Source organism: Lactuca sativa, chromosome 3 (genome assembly GCF_002870075.4).
Source record: "Lactuca sativa cultivar Salinas chromosome 3, Lsat_Salinas_v11, whole genome shotgun sequence".
In the NCBI taxonomy this organism is placed as follows: domain Eukaryota; kingdom Viridiplantae; phylum Streptophyta; class Magnoliopsida; order Asterales; family Asteraceae; genus Lactuca; species Lactuca sativa.
This window is the reverse complement of record NC_056625.2, coordinates 148,210,635-148,234,238: the sequence shown is the minus strand read 5'-3', so window position 1 is coordinate 148,234,238 and position 23,604 is coordinate 148,210,635. Positions and strand designations below refer to the sequence as shown.

The window sequence follows — 23,604 nt, the reverse complement described above, 5'->3', positions numbered from 1 at the left end:
TTGTGACTTGTTTGAGGCATCACACTTGGGGTTCTATGCTCTTGAAAGGCCAAGTTCTGCAAGCTACAACAAGGAGGTAATCTTCTAACTAGTTTTTTATGTTTTTAAATATCACTGTTGTATGCTAGTTAGGCTTCATGCTTTGGAAATGAATATTGCATGTATAATTAGAGAAAACTTAGATCTAAATATTTAGGTTGTATGTGCACCATAGGAGTGTTATAGTACTTAAAACCCCAACAGTGGTATCAGAGCCATGAGTAGTTTTATGTTATATAGATGCATTGATTAATTGTTCAAAGTTGAAAAACCTAAAAAAATTGTTGTCTGACTGCTGGACTCGACGAGTCCCATGAGTGGACTCGACGAGTTGGCTCACATGACAATGAACTCAACGAGTTCATAGCTTGGCTCGACGAATTGGATCATTAGATGGTACATTTTTCGAGGTTTTTTTTGGCCATGATTAGATTAGGATCATTACCATGAACTGTTTTATAACATAAAATCTGTTTTTTTATTTGGTAGTGATTAACCTCATCCAATTAAAAGATAAATTGTCAAATCTTGAGATAATTACTACTTTACATTATAAGCTAATTCTTTGTAATTCTTTGATCTGAAGTTATCTTGATATAAGAGTTGAATTAGGTCAAATTACTTAAAGATAAAATTATTTGATTATTTTATTAGTTTAAAAGTTTAATCTAAAGAGTTTATGAAACCTCCATAAGTTATGGATAAGAAAAAGTCTTATTCATGAAACAAATTAACTCCTTAATTTATGGAATTCAAGAGTCTTGAAAGGTTACAAATATTGTCATTAAGTTTTGGAGTCCAAAGGTCTTGAAGAGTTTCATAACTTGTCCTCAAGTTATGGAACTTGGAAAGTCTCATTTATGTAACATAAATTATAAAACTCAAGTGTTTTTTTTTTTTTTTTTGAAGAGTTTCAAAACTTGCCCTCAAGTTTCGGAATTTAAAATTTGATTAAAAAAGTTTTAATTGTGAAATATTAAATACTAAACCTTTTGGCTTCATAACCTAAATTTATACTAAAAAGTGTTAATTATGGCTTTGTTGAAAATTAATTAAAAGATTAATTAAAAGAGTATTAACAAATCCATAATTATATGGTTTGAGTTTAATTAAATTAAAAGTCTAGTTTAATTAGTAGATTAAACCACCTAGTATTTTAAATGTTTAAAATACACCCCTATACTATATAAAATCATAAGTTTAATATATTATATGTATAAGTTAAAAGTCAGTCTTACCATTAGTAGGCCTCATTCACGAAGCCGGTCTATAAGGGGTGTTTAAGGAAGCGACCTATAAAATGACAGTCATTAGGTATCCACTCTTACCCACCGCACCCTTGACCAGTGGAGGGTCGTTACCCGAACGAGTTTGACAGGAGATTTAAATCCTCATTAAAAGTATAATGAAACATGAAGTAACTAAATCATTATAAATTCTCAGTCTTAGCTACTTTAGGAAAATGTGAATTTGATGCTAACCCATGAAATTGCACATTGCACCTTATTACACTACTAGAAAAAAGGCCTTTTACGACGCGCAAAATACGACGCTCATTGATCTATGTTACGCAAAGGAGAGTGACATTAGAAAAATGTCATCTCTTCAAAAAATTTAAGGATAGAAGACACGCATTATTGCGCGCCCTTAAATTAGTGTCTAAAAAAAACACGGAGGGCACCTATAATAAAATGTGCGTCGTCTAAGGATGTCGCTTTATATTTTTTAATGGAACGCGCGTTCCATCCTTTAATAGTGGGGGAAAGGGGGAAATGAAATTCTGAAAAAATTAAAAACCCCGCCTTCCTTTTTTTCTCCTTTCCCTCTTACCCAAATTATGAACGCTCCTTCCTTACTGCCGCCTACTTCTTCCCCCACTTACTTCTACCCACTAGAACCACCATATCTCCCACTCGATGTTGAAATTGTTAGAAAAAACCCTAATTATACTCTCAAGTCTCAATATTAGGAATGTGAATCTTGATTCTCATTTGTTTCAGATTCCCCACAGATAAATCGAAAACACACAGATGAAGAACCGTAACTTTGCTCCATTAGCTTCCCGATTGCATCTCGTCATCACCTTTGAAACTTCTGCGTTAGAGACCCAGTTAATCAATTTAATTTTCATTCCTTCACATATCTTTTTCTAGTTTTGAATGATTTGGCGGTTCTTATGTAAAAATTTGGACCGTATCCTGCAAAAAATTGGGCATATTTGAATAGAAAGCGGATCTGTATCTAGCACTCTCGATATGATTATCAGGCTCAAAGGAGTGGGCGTCGTTAGGAAGGTCGTCATGGGTCGCTAGGGGCGCTAAACACCGCCCGATATCTTCTGCCAAAGGGGTCGCCAGCCAAGTCTCGCCAGCAGCTTAACGAGAAGAGAGAGAGAGAGAGAGAGAGAGAGAGAGAGAGAGAGAGAAGAATAAAGATGTTCAGGCCTTCATAGTGGTAACTTCCATCCCTAAATCAACTTATGTTCTTCTGTTTTTTTACTTCTCGATTTATTATGTTAATCCATTGTGCATCTCTATTGTTTTTGTTTTTGTTCATATTTCAATGAATTATCAACTCCTATACTGCATTTTTGTGATTTATGTGTTTGATTTCTGCAATTTACCTTTGTCTTTCCATGGTGTTTAGACGAACACCAAGTGTTCGATGAAATTCCCCAGATATCATTAAGTCTTTAGCACCTATTACATATGTTTTATGAAGTCAGAAATGCTTCATTTGATAATATTCACATGTATTTTTATGTTTTTAATAATTTGTGCTCTGTGCCACTATATGACTACATGTGTGATTTAACTATATGCATTCAATTGTGGGTGTTGCTGCACTCAATGGTAAGATATTCTTGAAATTTTAACCCATTGTTACATTTTTTTCATGTTAATTTAATGGTTGATGGCCAAAGATGTTTTTATTTTGTCAAATTTAGGGCACATCTGGTTTGTGTTTAACCAATGGATGGAATTTAGTTCCATTGCAATCATTTAAAAGACCAAAATACCCATTTGTATGTATAACAATTAACCAAAAATCTTAAATTAACTATTTTTTGTGCAAATGATTTTTCAGTCAAAGGCAATTTCGCAAAGAAAAGTTACAGCTAAGGCACACCACTAAAAGGAGTTGTAGTGATTTTGTGTTTTGAATAATTCTTGATGATGAATTAGTGTGGCCATTGGCCATGTTATATTTTATCTTTTGCTTGTAACTCTTCGATTTTCAACCATGAGAAATGGTAATACATTTTCTTAGTTTTTTTTTCAACCATGAGAATGTATGTTTATTCAAGTATGTTAATTTAACTTGTTCTAAATGGATCCATGACATTGTGAATTTTAGAAATTTTTTATTTTTTTACACGGTAATTTGATATATAAATTGTTTATACATTGATCCCTAAAAATTTGTTCAATACTAGTTCTCGAGAAGTATTTTATTATTGAATCCCCAATATTTTTTTATGGAATTTAATTAATAGTTTATAATAATTAATTTTAGATATGAAGAAGCAGAAACATTTGGAAGGAAGGGCTAATGTACAAAAGGCTGCTTTCAGTATGATCTAGAATTCAATGAGCTACAGGTTTGTTATTCTTCAAACTTTGCTTGGTTGAAAATGGTGATCTGTTCTATTATATATATATATATATATATATATATATATATATATATATATATATATATATATATATATATATGTTGCTTATTTGTTAGAAATTTTCTAACAGGGGCAACTGTGTCATTTAACAGAGCTGATGTATTGAGAGAAAACATAGAAGCAGTGTTTGCAGCTTGTGATGCAGCTCATGGAAGATGGGCAAAACTTCTTGGTGTTCGTGCTCTTTTGGATCCAAGACTAAGGCTTCAAGACTTTTTACAAATATATAACGTGTCACAATAATTTGTAATTGCAACAGAGAAGGTAAACAACAATTTTTTGATTAATAATATTATTATTGTTGTTATAGATGACAAAACTGAAAGCAATGCTTGATCAAGAAACATGGGTTGAAGTAGATGTGCCTAATGAATTCCAGGGAATTATGGACTCCCTTTCTAGAACAATTGTTCACTATTTCTAAATTCCAATTACTTTGTATGTTTTAGTGGTCTCCTGACAAATCATCCATCTTTGGAAGCTCAACAGAAGATGGTGTCTTGAACATCTGGGATCACAATAAGGTGTGTCAACTCAACCAAAAACCACTTTTACTTTTATTCCATTTTCCCCTATTCTTTTCTTGCAACAAATTGTTTTTTTTTAATAAAAGGTTTGTTTGTTTGTCTACAGGTTGGTGAACGTTCTGGTCCAGCCTCAAAGTTTGCACCTGGCTTATTGTTCAGACACTCTGGACATAGGTATATATATTTAATTTTAATTAATGGTTTTCCTTTTTACAGATATAAAAAAATAGATAAAAATTGAAACAAGATTATATTGTGCTATGATTGAAGGGATAAGGTGGTTGATTTCCACTGGAACTCGCATGATCCATGGACAATTGTCAGTGTGTCGGATGATGGTGAAAGCACAGGTGGCGGTGGAACTCTACAGGTATGTATATATATATATATATCACTTATTTATTATTATTTTAGTTTTTATTAAAATGTTATTTATATTGATTAGTTGAAATGTTTGTTTTGTTTGAATGATGATGTGTGTAGATATGGAGGTTGATTGATTTGATTCATAGACCACAGGAAGAGGTGATTAACGAGCTGGAGCAGTTAATCACCTCATCCCTGTTTTTGATGTTGAAGTTATTTCCGAATTTGGGATTTGGAAATTTGATTCGAGTCTATTCAACTTGTGAAGTTTTCTTTAATTTATTTTCTTTTTAAAATTAGTTGCAATGGAGTTTAGATTTCGAATCAATGTTTCCTCTGTTCGATAAAAAATTGTTTCTCTAGCTTTCAAGGAATACATCTGGTACAAGCACTTAAATAATTAGAGAAACATATGACTACATCCACTAATCCATAGTTTTTTTCAATTTTTCTATGAACGCAATTGGTATGAGACATTTCTTGCGGTGAAGTTTTTTTCATTGCTAACCAATAATTGTGACGTTGAAACCTTATGCTAGTTTCATTTCAAGTGATATAGATTCTGTGAGAAGAAGTTCTTGAGCTAATGGGAGACCAAAGAGTCAACATCCAGAAAGCATATTTATATCTTGCTCTGACCGATTAAATTATTGCTAACACATATTAATTAACTACTGTAGGCATATCAAATAATTCTTGAATTGTTGGTTTTTGATTATATGCAGTCAGGTTCTTTTATCTTTTATCCCCCGCTTTAGTAGCAATCTTTAGAAAGCCCTTGTTCTCAAAACAAAACAGGTGATTCTTACAATTGTCAAACTGAATTTTATCTATGGTTCTGGTTGCATAATTATTGTATTCATCATTTTAACTGAGATCTTATTTTACTTTGTCAGGATATGGACATCCAAGATAGAGAACTAGTAAATGACTGGCTCATGATCATAGTTTACAAAGAACGTGGTTTTGGCGGAAAAACATATTACCATGTGGTATGCATCTTCCTTGAAACTTCATGATCTTAGGCCTCTGTGTTTGTTTATTTAAGGTGTTAGCATAAATGGGAAAGCATACTTTTGAATGTCACATTGTTGCCTTCACTTATAATTTGCATAATGTCGATTGTGCTTTAGAATATTATTAATTTATTTTTATTTCTCCTTAGTAACTGTGCGCATAGCACCACCTGTTTTTGTGTTTCTTTTATTGTGAGGGCAATCCTTAACTGTACCAGTGGTTCCGATTATTTTGGTCTCTTAATGGGGTATTTAGCCCTTAGCTGGGAATTAAATAGTTAAGCAGATTTTTGTGATGCTTATCTGAACTTGAAGAGTTTTTTCACCTCTTGAACGTGAGAATAGAGTTTCTACCTGATCTTTATAGGGGATACTTTTGACTGGTGCAGGGAAACTCTAATGTTACTATGGATTGTCTTAATTGCCTTAGTTTCGACTGATGCAAAGTGTTTGACCAACACTGATGCTAATGCCTAATGCCTAATTCTATACTGCTTTGTCTTTCTTTGTTGGTAAGACATTTGTATGCTAAACCAGATGCTAATGCCTAATGCCTAATGCTATCACTTGTGGTTTAATTTAGATTCTGGGACAAAAAGAGTCATAGCTGGGCTGTTAATGTTCCTGTTTGTTTTCATTTATGCAGGTAACAATCTTGTAGAAAGGACTTATGAATCAGATGTTAATGGTAACAAGTTTAACACTCGAGTCCATACGATTAGATGTTAATGGTAACAAGTTTAACACATGTGTCTTTGTTATACAAACAGATTAAATGCAATGGATTGTATTTTTTGTATATGGTATTTTATTTAATATTATGCAATGGATTGTATTTTTTGTATATGGTATTTTATTTCTATTATGAGAGATTAAATGCAAATTTAATTTATAAATTAATAAATATATAAATATATTTTTTTTTAAAAAAAAATTAAAATTACGATACGCAAAAATGCGTGTCGTCTTCATTTATGACATGGCCTTTCTTGACGGAGGCTTCCTTGATACGCATTGCGTGTCATAAACACGTGCGTCGTAAAGTTACGACACGCAAATGCGTATCGTCTTCCTTTATGACAGGGCCTTCCTTGATACGCATTGCGTGTCATAACCGCGTGTCGTAAATGCGCGTCGTCTCTCTTTATGACAGGGCCTTCCTTGACGCGCATTTGCGCGTCGTCTGAGCGTTTTACGACGCGCAATGAGCGTCGCAAAAGGCCTTTTTTCTAGTAGTGTTAGTCATTAGTGGATCATGTATGGTTAACTGCCACACTAATCTGGGGCTAATGTAGGATGGCAATGGGTAGCTCGTAGATTATCATAGATTAATGGAGCATGTGTGGTTAACCGACACATTGATTAAGTGATAGAATTCTTTAAGAGTACCAAGCTAATTTGCGTGGTTATTCAGACCTTGTTTGTGATCCCCGGTATCCCAGTCACAAACTTGCGAGGGCATCATCGAGATTAAACATCTCATTAAAAAGTTCAATGAATCTCAAAGAATCTAGGAATTTCAATTCATTTAAAACCTAAAGTTCATTTTCGTTTTTCATGGTGGAAATTGGTAAATCTTCATTTACCTACCTTCAAATATTTTTCAATTGGATTACGACATCCCTCTTCCGAATTATAGAATATTGTGTTGCATCCTAGCCTTAATATTTCATATTAGGTGTTGTATTAAGGAATTAAATCAACTAACTTGAATTTCTCCATTGTAGATATCTAGTTCAGACAACTATGGTCTTCCTGAATCTTTTGGTAACAGTTTTTCTCATGAAGATGATGTTCCCAGAAATCATACTTCACTTCCTCCACATCCTCCAATAATTCTCCCTGGCCCACATGTTCATCGACTTGAAAACTTCAAGGTCACTGAAACCCTATTAGCATGCAAACACCAAGATGGAAGGTCTATGTGTGCACATGTCTTGGAGATGAAGTCACACATTGACAGGATGGGAAGGTTAGGTGTCGTTTTCCCGAGGAAGTTGGATGTTGACTTGGTTCTTCAATCACTTCCTAAGTCATATATTGAGTTTGTTAAAGACTACTATATGACAGATCACGACGTGGCCCTTATCGATCTTACATATTTTTTAATTGCTGGTGAATCAGCAATGATTTGGCGCACTTCTCAAGCAAATTTTATTGGAAGATCAATTTCCAAAACTTCCATGGACATTCGCTGAATGGTAAACACAAAGACTAAATCTGAGATAGTCCCATGTACCATTCCGAAAGAGTCTATTTGTTTCTATTCCCAAGAAAAGGGGAATTGGTTGCGGAGCTACCATATCTACCTGAAAGATCTAAGAGATGGTAAAGTAAAAAATGTATGACTATACTTCAGGTAAGAATACTATCTAACTCTGTTAAGTTCCTATTTCTAGATTCTTGATACATGATGTGATAAGATTGCATTTTGATGTTTTGTAGGATTGAAGAAGAAAAAGGAAGCTTAAAGGAAGAGTAAGTTGATTCTAATCGCGAAGAGATGGATTTCGATTGCATGGTTTGATGATTAGATTTTTGAGCTGCTACTTAAGAGTTATGATAGATTGCTTACGAATAGTTAATAACATAGTTTTCATTTGCATTTGCATTGTAAGGACAAGTTTTCCTCACTTTTATAAAGAAAAAAAGAATTATGTTTTTTATCTTGTTTTAAGTTTCCTTGAAATGACATTTGTAGAAATTGTTGTTTATATGTTTCCATTAATAGCAATGTTGAAAATGGTTTGCTTCTTAGTTTGTGGTAATGCCATGATATACCAAATTAGAAAAGTTTTTCATCACCCAAGTTTTCATTGGACAAAAACTTGGAATCATGCAACCTGTATTGTATGATGAATGAGAACTTTTGTCTTTGTGAAATTAAGTATAATTCCTTGTTCACATATAGATGTGAGTCAAGTGAAGAAGTAGGAGATCTGGTACACAAATTTGTGCATTGGTCAAGTCCACAACAAAGGATGATAAAGTATATGCGTCATTATTTACTGAAAGTTTAGTAAATATGGTTATACTTACAAGATTATGTATAATTCTGAATCATTGAAAAAATTTCAGCAGAACGAATAAGAAGAATCAAATTAGGCAGAAAGATAAAAGTTTCTCCAATCTGAAAGGAAACGAGAGTACTTGAGTATCGTGTTTTATGATCATCCTAATGATTATGGAACCATATCTCAATTGATTCTCTAAGGTCACCGTAGACAAATTTTATGGCTAAGGAGAGTAATCGAGAATTGTTGAAATGGTTGAATCAAGAAGTTGTATCATACTTCTTTCCAAAATCAAGTCTTAGAGTTATACTCCAAGATTGTACATTGAGTGACATATCTTAAGTTTATAATGCCTCATGAAATGTGGAGAAGAAATGTTTCTTATTATTGTACATTTGAAATTGAAAGTTGTGATGTTTTGGATAAAACAAATACCAATTAAGACCAATTACATGAAGTGTTGCCTTGATAAGGTCTCACACTAACTCTTGAATATGTGATTATGAAGAAATATTTCTTGACAAGAGAATCTAATATGTCAAGAGGTCACTGGGAGTCTTAATGGTCTTGAAAAGTTCAAGAACTGATCAAGAATACACTTTTTAGTTATCACTAGCACACGTTTTGAGGTTTGCAACCTATCGTGTTGACATATTCTTGTATATATGCTCATTGCAGTTAAAAATTAACTATGCTTGTGAGTTATATGAGTTCTTAATTGTTTATTTAAGGCAAAGCGCCTTGATCAATGAAATTTCATTGATCAGTAAGGGTGATTTGAACAACAACATGGGAGACATGGTAGGCCCTTGTGATGCCAAGTGGCAAGAAATTAAGATTGAACAAGTTCAGTCCATATGAGTTTGAATCTGCCATAGACCTTATCTAATGATAATGGTTGGAAATGGAATTTCCATGTGGAAAGGAACACAAACACCATAAAATCTAAGTGTCATAAGGTTTGTCTCCGCTTCATGAAAATCATTGTGAGGAAACACTTTCACTAAGTAGATTTAAAGAGACAGAAGTTGTGCTAAGTGCATTCTCAAATTCGATTATGATTACGACATCCCTCTTCATAGTACGAATTATGAGAAATGGCAAAAGTCTGAAATAGTTTAGAAAGACATATGAGATATCTAAGGAAAGGTGTATGATTTTGTGAAGCCTAGATAAAGTCTTATCGAAGCAACTCGTATCAGAAATCTGAAATTTGGTATGAAAGTCAATAAGTATTGATTTCTAAAAAGTCCAAACGTTTTTGGAGTACATGTCAGAGCTTGTGGCAGCATAAGTGTTATGCTTGTAAGAATATAATTATCATTGTAGTGGGAGCATTATTATTATGTGCAGTGTTGCAAGTTAGAAATAATAGTTATAGGAAAAAAAAGTTCTAATTTGCAAAGTTGCAAAGTTTGAAAAGTTATTTCGTTATAATAAGGGAGAGGATACTTATACTTTATTTCGAATCTAATAGTTTAGATTGAAGTATTAATCAAACTTAGTCATGGATATATATGAATACCATGTTGAAATATTTCAACATTGGAAAATTCTATATATGGGAATATTATAGCAAAAGACCGGTCAAGTATCATGTCTTTATGTAAGACATTATGAATCATGTCCCATATGCTTCGAATATAGGATCGATTGCATATGCTATAATATTCATGTGTTCTAATTTTCCAAACGTTTAGGGCATTAAGAGGGAAAAGGGACTAGAATCGGATATGACTAAATTTATTAAACAACTGTCAAGGACGATCTAAAATTCGCTAAGGATTGATCGCTTGTAGTTCAAAGTATAGTAATGGATGGACCATATTGACATTATTATGACTAGACAGGATTCTATTTATAATGAGTTGTCATATGGCATATATGGAAATGTTTCCATAATGGGAGATGGATATTAAGAATCTATGTATGCAAGAAGGATGTTCAAAGGAATGTACTTTGAATTTGAGACTTTGCTTCCTTGGAATTGTCTTGTTATCAATCTCCAAAGGAATACTTTGTAATATCGTTGGCAAAGTCTCTATGACTTTTGTACCTCAGCATTATAAAAGGAACATTGCATGATAGTGGCAAGAATTAGGTGTTCTTACACTAAGGATTTGGAATTGTGAAATGAGTATCATTGAAATGATTTCAATTGATCCATTTCACAAAGTGAGAACCATAGGTTAAAATAGTGTGCATGCTTGGAGCATGGGATATCTATTGTTTTAATTCAAGTATTAAGTTGATTAATCGAAACATTATACAATTAATAATGTGTAATCAATACGGTGATTAAACAAAAGGTGTTTTATTTATATTCAAAAGTTTTGAGACCATATTTGATTTGATTATTCTTGTGTTTCACTTCGCATGTTTTGACTTCCCGAATAATAAGATTATTCAAACTATCAGCAGTTGATCATACATTGGAAGTAGATATTGAGGTAAGACTGTCATGAATCTGACTGTAGATTATCTAAGGTGTTTAGACATGGTGTGAGTTTGCTGCAATGTTCATGAGTATTACTGTAATAATATTTGAGTTTTGGATTAAACCCACACTCATTTGAATCACCTCATGGATTTTATCATGAGTGATCATGGGACGATAATATCTTATATTCTTGAGACCAAGACATGTGAGTTGTAGTTTACAAGTCGGTTGCATATTGATGATATGAAAACATACCAGTAACTTAGTGTTATAAAACGTATTATTGTGTGTGATTTGATGACTAAATAGAGCAACCATATGAGTCGAAGTTTATCCGTTCCATTTACCCTATGTGGGATAAAAGCGATATATGTGGGCCCCTCGATGATTTAGTGATGACACCCTAAGCGTTTGGCCAAGCCTGGACTGATTTGATTTGTTCAATTAGTCAGCCGTCATCAATTGGAAATCCGGAAACAACACATGAACAGAGAGAATGATTATAATCAATGTCTTAGTTCATATGATATCATGTAGAATGGAGGAATATACGATCCTTTATCTAATGGACGCGTCATTGATTTGTTCAGAGTTCGACAACGGCTTTTTCAGAGCTACGATTGTTAGTCGTTTCTTCAAGTTGTACTTGCAATTATAGTTATTAGACTTATCCAAGTGGGAGACTGTTGGATTAGGTGTCTAAGCCCATACCTATAATTGGTATGTACTTGACCCGAGAGTAGCATGGTCCATTTCGGGTTGCCTTCACCAGGACAATTTGATAGGATGGATATTTGAGAAAGAGGTTATTTATGATTTATTAATATATTATAAGAATAATATATTAATTGAGAAACCATATTATTTAATTGGTATTGATCAAGAATTAATTTAGAATTAACTTATTGATCAAAAGAGACTAATTAAATTTGCAGGGATTGATTATATAAATCAGTAATATTTATAGTTTGGGCTAATGATCCATGTTGATTAGGATTAGACTAAATCTTTGTGAGAGTCTTTGAAGAGTTAGTCCATAAGGATAATGAGTTAATAGATTAAAAGCCCAAGTGAATTAAGGATTACAAGTTTAAACCCTAAAGATTCCAAACTATAAATAGGGTCCCTAAGCTCACAAAATTGGTCACTAGTACTCCAAGGTTATTGCCTAGCCAATTTTGAGCTCATCGACTTCTATTTCATTATCTTGCACTTGTTTATGGTGTTTGTGACTTGTTTGAGGCATCACACTTGGGGTGCTAAGCTCTTGAAAGGCCAAGTTCTACAAGCTACAACAAGGAGGTAATCTTCTAACTAGTTTTTTATGTTTTTAAATATCAATGTTGTATGCTAGTTAGGCTTCATGCGTTGGAAATGAATATTGCATGTATAGTTAGAGAAAACTTAGATTCAAAGCTTTAGGGTTGTATGTGCACCATAGAAGTGTTATATTACTTAAAACCCAACAAATGCTTCATATTCAAATACATTATTCGATGCAAGGAACTCGAATTACAATGTGTAAGTAACATCTTTACCAGTCGGGTTATTTAATATTAAGCATGAACCTGCCCCATTTAAACTCAAGGATCCATCTGTGTGCAAGATTGACTCCTCCTTGTCTGACTGAACAACACATTTGTCTTCTCCGTCCTTCTCTTCTATCATAAATACTTTGGTGTTGTTAGTTATTGATGTTACAAAGTCCGCTAGCATCTAGACTATTAAACTTGTATGTGCTTTGAAATTTATCTCATGTTCCCCTAATTCTACCGCTTATTTGGCAAGTCATCCTGACTTCTCTGGTTTTAACAGTACTTGTCGTTTCAGTGCATTAATTAATACCTCAATTGCATGTGCTAAAAAGTATCTCCTTTAACCGTCTTGTCGTGTTTACAAGTGATAATGCTAGTTTTTCCACATCAGTATATCCTATTTCAACTCCTTCCAAGACTCGACTTACAAAATATATAAGTACTTGTCACACCCTGACCTACAGCGGAAAATTTCGGGGTCGCGACGTTATAAATTCGATCACAATTAACCACATATGTCGAACATTGAAAGTACGATAATTAATATATTACAAACTTTTATGTTTGCAAACGGATATATTACAATACTTTAAATATTAACGATATGAAAACATGCCAAAATTATTTAAAACTAAGAAAATATAATTTACATAGCACCGATGTTCTACCTTCGGCTTCTAAGTCACTTGATAATACACACATTTTAAAAATACACCAACAAAAATGTTGGTGTGTTCCATAGGTTTTAACACCGAAAGTTTTATAAAATGAAATCTTTTATAATTACAAGAACGGTATATAAAGAGTTATTCATCTTTATAATTCTAAATAAATATAATTTAGATGAACTTATTTTCTTGAATCGTTATAAGATTTGGTGTAAATTTTACTTATAATACATCAATAACGAGGTGGTAAAGTCCCTTATGGCATGCAAAATGAGGGATGGTGAGTCTATAAGCAACCACGTTTTAGGAACGCAATGATACGTGGATAGGCTCATCAAACTAAATGTGAATTTTGATGAAGATTTGTAAATCAACATATTGTTGAACTCTCTGCCAAGTTGTTATGATCAGTTCATATTGACCTATCAATTGAACAACAACGAAACTACTTTATCACAATTGCACAACCTCCTGCGAACAACTAAAGAGGGAATAAAGGGAAAAGGTGTTGCCTCCACTCATGTTGTTGCCCCTGTTCTAGCCATTGGTTAAGGAAAAAAAGAGGAAAGGTCCTCCCAAGTTGAATTGGAAGGGAACCTCCCATGTTGGGTTGTCTAGTAGTGAACGCAAAAGAAAATCTTGTTCTGATGCTCCCCCTATTTCTGATGCAAAGGAAGCCCCTTTCTTTTACTGCAATGGCAAGGGGAATTGGAAATGAAGTTGTTCGAAATACTTGTAGGATATCAAGGATGGCAAGGTGAAGCCAACCTCAGCAAGTATTGACACTATCTTATCTGAAAACTCATCATATTCTCATTCTTGGGTCATTGATACAGGATGTGGTTTTCACATTTGTTCTGATTTTCAGGGGCTAAGAAGAAGTGAGGATGTGCAACATGGAAGGATGAACTTGATCATGGGCTATAGGAGATATTCACATGTTACCAAGATTGGAGTTTATAACTTAGTGCTTAGTATTGGTGTTAATTTAGATTTGATGAATTGTTGTTACTCGTCAGAAATGACATGAAACACTATTTTTTTCCATGCATTGTTTAGACAAGGTTGTAGATATTCTTTTGATGATAAGAATGGTACTATTTCTGCTTATAAAGATGGTGTGTTTTATTTTGAAGCTTTACCTTGTGATGGTGTGCATTAAACTATGATGTGTGTAGATAATTTAAGCAATATTATATTTCAAATTGATTTGTCTAATGGTATAGACAAAGCATGCTTGTGGCATTTTCCTCTTGGACATCTTAACAAGAAACGCATCGCACAACTCCAAAAGGATGGAGTGTTGGAAATATTTGACTGAAGGACAAATGATACGTGCGAGTATTGTTTACTTGGAAATATGACAAAATCACCTTTCACTGGTTCTTGTGAAAGAGCTGAAGGATTGTTGGATCTCACACACACAGATGTGTGTAGTCCCTTCTGATCCACTACAAGGGATGCAAATCGATTCTATGTGACTTTTACTTATGATTATAGCAGATATGGCTATATCTATTTAATTAAGCATAAGTCAGAAACCTTTGAAAAGTTCAAAGAACTTAAACAAGAAGTTGAGAATCAATAGGTCAAGAAGAAAAAGATGCTTACATCTTATAGAGGCAGTGAGTATCTTAGTATCGAGTTCCACGACTACCTCAAGGAATGTGGAATAGTTTCACAATTGACTCCTTGTAGAACACCATAGCTTAATTGTGTAGTTGAGAGGCGTAATCGGACCTTGTTAGACATGGTTCATTCCATGATGAGTTGAGCTTCACTTCCAATCTCTTTCTGGGGGTATGCCTTGTTGGATTAATGTCTAAGTCCATAACTATAATTGGTAAGACTTGACCTGACCCGGCATGGTCCATTTGGGTTGCATGGCATCATGCATTTGGATAGACTATAATGAGAGAAATAACACTTAAGGTTTGTTAATATATTATAAGTTCTAATATATTAATAAGGTTATTTAATTAGTATTGATCAAGAATTAATTTGGAATTAATTAAGTGATCAAAAGGAGACTAATTAAATATATGGGTTGATTGTGTAAATCATTCATTCTTATATATATGGGCTTGTGATCCAAGATTCCTTATGTTGGACTAAGTCCATGGGGTGACCCATGGATACTCCATGGAAGTTAAAATCCATGGAGCATAAGGAATGGGTAAAGTCATGAGTTACATGGTGTAACCCTAATAGCCACCATATAAAAGAATCCCATGGCTCAAGAAATCGGGCACTATGTGTGAGTGTGAGGGCTAAATGATTTCAAGTGTTCTACATTTCTCTCAAGGTTATTCCAAAAGCATTCGATGTTGTGTGAACCATTTGAGGTGTCACACTTGGGGCACTAGGCACTCAAGCTTCATGAAGACTTTCTACATCAAAAAGGTATGTATTCTATCTTCATTTTTTTGTATGCTAGATTAGGATAATACCTTGGAAGTTCATATTTGCATGTATAATAGAGAAAACATAGATCCAAGGTATTTAGGGTTGCATGTACACTTAGGAGTGTTAGAATGCTCAAAACCCAACAGTGGTATCAGAGCCTAGGCTTGTTTTCTTGTTATACTTGCAAATGTAGCTGAAAAAACGAGTTTTGATGCTGTCTGCCCAGCAGACTCGCCAAGTCCATGAGTGGACTCGCCGAGTCCAAGGCAAAATGCATCCAACTCGCCGAGTTGGTTCGTTTACTCGACGAGTTGGACCCCCAGACAACATAAATTCGACTTTTTTGGCTGGAATTAGACTAGGGACATTACCCTAAGATGTTTTTGAACTTATAAAATTGTTTTTGGTGTGGTAATGTTCATGCTAATCCAATTTCAAAGATAATTGTCAATAGATTCATGTTTTATATTAGTTTAAGGTTTAGACTAATTACATGAAAAAGTTTGATTTGAATTATCTTATTCTTATGAGTTGCTTAGATTCATAGAAAAGTTGAGTGAAATAGTTGTTTTCAATCCAAATTAATCTAAGAGTTGATTCTAAAATGTGTTTTTGTAACTTGTCCTCAAGTTATATGAAAATTCACATTTAAGTTTCATAAAACTCATAAAAGTTGGTAAATGTTACAAAATGAAGAGTCTAGTTCTAATTAAATGGTTTTATGACTCCATAACTTGTCCTCAAGTTATGGATGACCAAGAGTCTCTTCATTAAATAATAAATAAAAAAAAGTGTAACCTTAATTAATTCCATAAGTTATAAAATAAAGATAAGTTAATTCTTTTATTAGTTTAAAGTCTTCCATAACTTGTCCTCAAGTTATGGAACTTGAAGAGTTTTTGGATTAAAACTACTTTAAACATATAAGTTATGAAATTAATTAGTTTTGAATAGTTTCAAAACTTGCCCTCAAGTTTTGGAATTTGTAAAGTTTTCTTTTATGAGTACTTTAATTCCATGTTAGCCCTTAGAATTTTAAAAGTTAAAATTCAACCCTTATACTTTATAATATTATAAGTTAATAATATATATATATATATATATATATATATATATATATATATATATATATATATATATATATATGTATAAGAGCAAATCAGTCTTACCGTTAGTAGGCCTCATTCACGAAGCCGGTCTATAAGGGGTGTATAAGGTTACTGCCTATAAAATGGCAGTTTAATGGGTGTCCACTCTCACCCACCGCTTCCTTGACCGGTGGAGGGTCGTTAGCCGAACGGGTTTGACAGGACTATAATTCTCCCTTCATTAAAAGTATTAATGATAAATACTAAGTAACTAAACTCTTAATAATACCCAATCTTAGTTACTTATGAAAATGTGAATAAGGTGCTAATCCATGAAATTACACTTTGCACTTTGTTTAAGTCGGTTAGTGGAGCGTGTGTGGTTAACCGGCACTCTAACTTGTATTTAAAAAGGTAGGCAAAGGGCAACTTAATGTTTATCATAGTATCGATGGAGCGTGTGTGGTTAACCGGCACATCGATTGAGGGGTAAACACTTAAGGGTACCAAGTAATTTGCATGGTTACTTCACACCTTGTTTTGTGATCCTCGGCATCCCAGTCACAAAACCTGAAGGGCACACTCGAGATTAAAACATGCCATTGAATAGTTCAATGAATCTCAAAGATCTAGGAGTTTCAAAACCAATTAAAACCTAATAATACATTTCGTTTATCTTGGTGGAAATTGGTGAATCGTCATTCACCTACCTTCAAATATTTTATAGCTTGGATTACAGCATCCCTCTTCTAAGTTATAAAATAGTTTGTTGGGTCCTAGCCTTAATATTTCATATTGGGTGTTATATTAAGGACTTTAAATCAACTATCTTGAATATCTCCCAAAAGATGTCTGGTTTAGACATTTATGATCTTCCCAAATCTATTGAAACAAGCTTTCCTAAATGAAGATGATGTCCCATGGAAATCATACTTCTTTCACCTCCTCCAATTATTCTCCCTAACTCACAAGTTCAAGGTCACTCAAGCCTTATTGGCAAGGCAAGGTCTAGGTGTGATCACATCTTGGAAATGTAGTCACATATTGACAAGCCGGGAGAGTTGGGTGTCAAAGTCTTGAGAAAGTTGGTGGCTCAACTACTTTCTAAGTCTCATAGTGGGTTCCTTTAGGACTCCTATGAAATAGATTATGACAAGACCCTTAATGATCTTATCTATTTTCTAAGATCAACTTCCTAAAACTTTATGGACATTGACAATGATGACATTGGATATCCAGTAAAGCTTTCTCTTCCCAATGGAAAGGGGTCGGCCATAGTCAACTCGGTTGACCAGATGGTAAATAGAAAAGCTAAGTCTGTGATAGTCCTGTGTACCAATACCAAAGGGTCCATATGTTTATATTGCCAAAGGAAGGGGAATTGGTTGCGAAGCTGCCAATTTACCTAAGTGTGTTAAAGTCAATAAGGTTGACCCTACTTCTGGTAAAGTCCACTATCTAACTTTGATAAGTTTCTATTCTGAGACACTTGATACATAATGTGACTGGGTCACATGGTGATGTTTTAAGAATCAAAGAAAAGTAAAGAAACTTAAAGAAAGAATATGTTGAATCTGATCGCATAGATGGATTTCTATCGCATAGTTTGTAGATTGGATTCTTGAGCTACTTCTTAGGAGTTATGAGATATTGATTAGGAATAGATAACAACAAGTTTTCATATGGATTGTAAGGATAAGTTCTTCTGCAAAGTTTTTAAAATAAAAGGAAAATTTCTGATTTTATTTATTTTAAAATATCCTTACAATGGCATCTGTGGAAATTTTTGTTGCTTATAAGATTCCATTAAGAGCAAGAGTGGAAATATGAAATTGATTCTTTCATTTGTGGTAATGTCTAAATTTACCAAATAAGGAAAGATCCTCATCACCCAAGTTTGAATTGGACCGGAACTTGGAATCATGCAAGTTGTATAGCATGATGGATGAGAATTTTTCGTCTTTAGGAAATTAAGACTAATTACTTGTTCACATGGATGTGTGAGTCAAGTAATGGACTAAGGGATCGAGTACACATTCTTGTGCACTGATTATGTCCACCAGAAAAGATTTATAAGACTACTCGTCATGATTTACTTAAGTTCAGTAAATATGGTTATACTTACAAGTTTAAGTATAATTCTGAGACATTGGAAAAGGTTTCAATGTATGACAGAGCGAATAAGAAGAATCAACTTAGGCAGAAGGATAAAAGTTTCTTAAATCTGAAAAGATGGGAGAGTACTTTAGTATCAGTTTTTGTGATCATCTTAATTATTAAGAAACCATATCAAAATTAGTTCTCTAAGGAAATCTTAGTGCATTCTTATGACTAAGAAGAGGAACTTGAATTGTTGGAATGGTTAAATCAAGAAGATGAGTCATACTTCGCTCCAATATAAGTCTTAGAGTCATACTCCAAGATTGTAATTTGGGTGACATGTCTTAAAGAAGGTTTAAAACACTTGTCGAATGTAAGAGTAAAAGTTTTCTACTCTTGTATATTTGAAATTGGTAAGTTGTGATGTTTTGGATAAAACAAAGACCAACTTAGGCCAATTGTGTGAGGTGCTTGTCTTGATTAGAATCCACACTATCTCTTGAATATCTGACAAGAAAGTCTTATATGTCAAGAGGACAGTGGGAGTCTTAAAGGTCTTGAAAGTTTCAAGAACTAATCAAGAATAAAACCTGAAGTTCTTCACTAGCACACGACTTGAGGTTTATAACCTATCGTGTTGACATATTTTGTGCCCATTCCAGTTAAAGTTGTCTTTGCATATGAGTTCTTAGAGTTCTCAATTTGTTGCACAACAACTTGGAAGCAATGACAGGCCCTTGAGCTGCCAGGTGGCAAGAAATTAAGATTGAGTTTAGTCCATATGAGTTTGGATTTGTCATTATCCTTGTCTTGTGACTATGGTTTTGACAATTCACATGGATAAGAACACATACACCAGTAAATCTAAGTGTCATAAGGTTTCTCTCCGATTCATGAAAATGATGGTGATGAAACACTTTCACTAAGTAGATTTTAGCTAGATAGCAATTGCGATATTTGCATTCTCAAAGTCGTTAGTGGAGAGTGTGTGGTTAACCGGAACACTAACCTGGACTTGTGAGAAGTGGCAAAAAGGTCTAACCATTATGATTACGGCATCCCTCTTCATAATTTTTTAGACACACCTATGACCTATCTAAGGGAAGGTGTATGATTTTGATAAAGTTTTATCAAAGCAATCTAGTATCAGAATTCTGAACTTTGGTAAGAAAGTCAGCTAATTTTTGAGTACATGTCAAAGCTAGTGGGAGCATAAGTGTTATGCTAATAATCATCATGTTAGTGGGAGCATGATAATTATAATAAAGGTTGCAAGTTAGCAATGTTAATTATAGAAAACAAAAGTTTCAGTTGGGAAAGAGTTGTTTTGCTATAATTAAGGGAGAGGAAATTATACTTCATCTCAAATATATATAAGCTAAGATCGTGAGGTTTTAATCATTTAGTCAAGGATATATATATATATATATATATATATATATATATATATATATATATGTCAATTTCATCTTGGATTGGGTCAACATAAGGACATTCTATATATGGGTCCATTATTTGCGTTCTAAAATTCAATTATGATTACGGCATCCCTTTTCATAATATGAATTATGAGAACTAGGCAAATAGAAATGGAAATGTTATAGCAAAAGACTGGTTTAGTCTTTATGTGAGACATCATGAATCGTGTCCCATATGCTTCGAATATAGGATCGATTGCATGTGCTATATTCATCCTTTCTAAAATTTTCCAAATGTCTGGGGCATTAAGAAGGGAAAAGGTCTAGAATTGGATATGACTAAAAGGATTAAACAATTGTCGAGGACAATCTAAGGTTTACCAAAGATTGTTTGCTCAAGGACAGTTGAAAGTATATAGTGATAATTCTGGAAGGACCATATTGACATACTCTGTAAGGAGGCAACTCTTGTTCAGAAGTGATACTCAAAACGGAATCTGGAAATATTTCAAAGTTAAAAATTATTCAATCTGTGTAAGATTAGGAAACTTAATGCAAGAAGGATGTTTCCAAGGAGCTGATCTCCTTTGGAATGCTCTATAATGGTTGTTGTCAAGTTTTTCTGACTTTGTGCATAATCATTACAAGAAGATCAATGCATATAAGTTTAGAATATAACAGATTTCAGTAAATTGAATGAATTTGGAATTCTTGCATTTGTAGTAAGGATTTGGGACTGTGAAAGAGGATCATTGGAGTTATGTTCAATTGATCTAATTCACAATGTGAAGATCATAGACAAACATAGTATGCATACTTGGTGTGTGGCATGACAAGTGTTGAGAAAAACATAGTGTACATGCTTGGAGCATGGGACAACTATTGTTTTAATTCAAGAATAAAGTTGACAGCTGAAACAGTATACAACGAATAATGTGTAATCATATGGTGATAAATAAAAGGTGTTTTATTTATATTCATAAGTTCTGATACCATATTGGATTCAATTATTCTTGTGTTTTCATTTTGCATGTTTTGACTTCCAGAATAAACTAGGTTATTCTTCCGAAATGACTAAGTTATTAAAACCATCCACAGTCGGTCATATGTTGGAAGTAGATATGAATCAAGACTGTCATGGGTTGGGTTTGTAGAGGTCTAAGATGTTGGACAAGGTGGTGCTACAACACTCATGAGTGCTCATAAGTTCTGAGTATTGGATTCAACCCGCGCTCATTGAAATAACTTCATGGATTTTATCACGAGTGATCATGAGACGATAATATCTTATATTCTTCAAACCTAGAGATATGAGTTGTTACTATGAGTTGGTTATACATTGATTGCACGAAAACGCATACGGTAACTCGGTGTTATAAAACGTGCCTTTGTGTATGATTCAACAAGTAGTAGAACAAGCCATATGAGTCGAAGTTTATCCATTCCTTTTACCTTCGGGATAAAAGTGATATCTGTGGGCCCCTCGATGATTTGATGATGAAAAATGGAAGTGCTCGGTCGGGCCAGGACTGATTTGATTTGTTCAATTAGTCAGTCGTCATAAATCACAAATCGGGAAACAACAAATGGATAGAGAGAATGATTATAATCCATGTCTCAGTCAATATGATATCTAGAATGGAGGAATATATGATCCCTTATCTAATGGACAAGTCATTGACAAAGGTCAGAGTTCATCGACAAGGTCAGAGTTCGACAAAAGCTTTTGAGAGCTACGATTGCCAGTCGGTTCCTGAAGTCATACGCAATAATAGTTTTAGACTTATCCTAGTGGGAGACTGTCGGATTAATGTCTAAGTCCATAACTATAATTGGTAAGACTTGACCCGACCCGACATGGTCCATTTGGGTTGCATTGCATCATGCATTTGGATAGACTATAATGAGAGAAATAACACTTAAGGTTTGTTAATATATTATAAGTTCTAATATATTAATAAGGTTATTTAGTTAGTATTGATCAAGAAATAATTTGGAATTAATTAAGTGATCAAAAGGAAACGAATTAAATATATGGGTTGATTGTGTAAATCATTCATTCTTTTATATGTGGACTTGTGATCCAAGATTCCTTATGTTGGACTAAGTCCATGGGGTGACCCATGGATACTCCATGGAGGTTAAAATCCATGGAGCATAAGGAATGGGTAAAGTCATGAGTTACATGGTGTAACCCTAATAGCCACCATATAAAAGAATCCCATGGCTCAAGAAATCGGGCACTATGTGTGAGTGTGAGGGCTAAACGATTTCAAGTGTTAATCATTTCTCTCAAGGTTATTCCAAAATCATATGATGTTGTGTGAACCATTTGAGGTGTCACACTTGGGGCACTAGGCACTCAAGCTTCATGAAGACTTTCTACATCAAAGAGGTATGTATTCTATCTTCATTGTTTTGTATGCTAGATTAGGATAATACCTTGGAAGTTCATATTTGCATGTATAATAGAGAAAACATAGATCCAAGGTATTTAGGGTTGCATGTACACTTAGGAGTGTTAGAATGCTCAAAACCCAACATGCCTTTGAGACTGCCGCCCACATTCTTAATCTTGTCCTAACAAAGAAGGTTGCTAAAACACCTCATGAGATGTGGACAGGGAAAGTTCCCTCGTTAGCACATATCAAGGTTTGGGGTTGCGAGGCTTTCATTATACGTGAGACTCACGACAAGCTTGAACCTCGAAGTGAGAGATGTATTTTCATCGGCTACCCACAGAAGTATTTTGGATATTTGTTCTACAGATCTTGTGAGAACGTGGTCTTCGTAGCACGAAGGGGAGTATTTAATGAGAGAGAGTTCATATGCAAAAAGGACAGTGAGAGTACCATTAATATTGAAGAAATTCATGAGTTAAACGATGAAGAAACTTCTAAAAATGATAGCGCTCAACTAGAGGAAGAAACTCTAGTTGAACCGATTGACGAGTCATTACCTCTTAGGCGTTCCAGTAGAGTTAGAATGTCACCTGAGTTTTATGGTTTCCATATTACTATAGATGGTGATACGTTTATCAGTGATAGTACATTGGTAAATTTGGATGAACCTTCTAACTACAAGGAAGCAATGTCAAGCGTTGAGTCTTCCAAGTGGAAAGAGGCAATGGACAGCGAGATCAAGTCCATGTATGACAACCAAGTTTGGAGTTTGGTTGACAATTTACCAGGTCGTAAGACAGCTGGGTGTAAATGGATCTTCAAGAAGAAGGCCGGCATGGATGGAAAGGTGCACACTTTCAAGCCTCGACTGGTTGCGAAGGGATATACCTAAACCCCATGGGTTGACTA

The 23,604-nt window shown here is 34.0% G+C and overlaps 1 non-coding gene across 1 annotated transcript; it reads left to right on the top strand.

Annotated features, from left to right (window-relative positions):
• Positions 1 to 4,173: 4,173 nt before the first annotated feature.
• On the top strand, positions 4,174 to 4,622 carry LOC111888493 (uncharacterized). Its single transcript, XR_008231246.1, has 3 exons — positions 4,174 to 4,239; positions 4,349 to 4,416; positions 4,513 to 4,622. It is a non-coding gene; the product is annotated as an uncharacterized LOC111888493 (transcript).
• Positions 4,623 to 23,604: the final 18,982 nt, after the last annotated feature.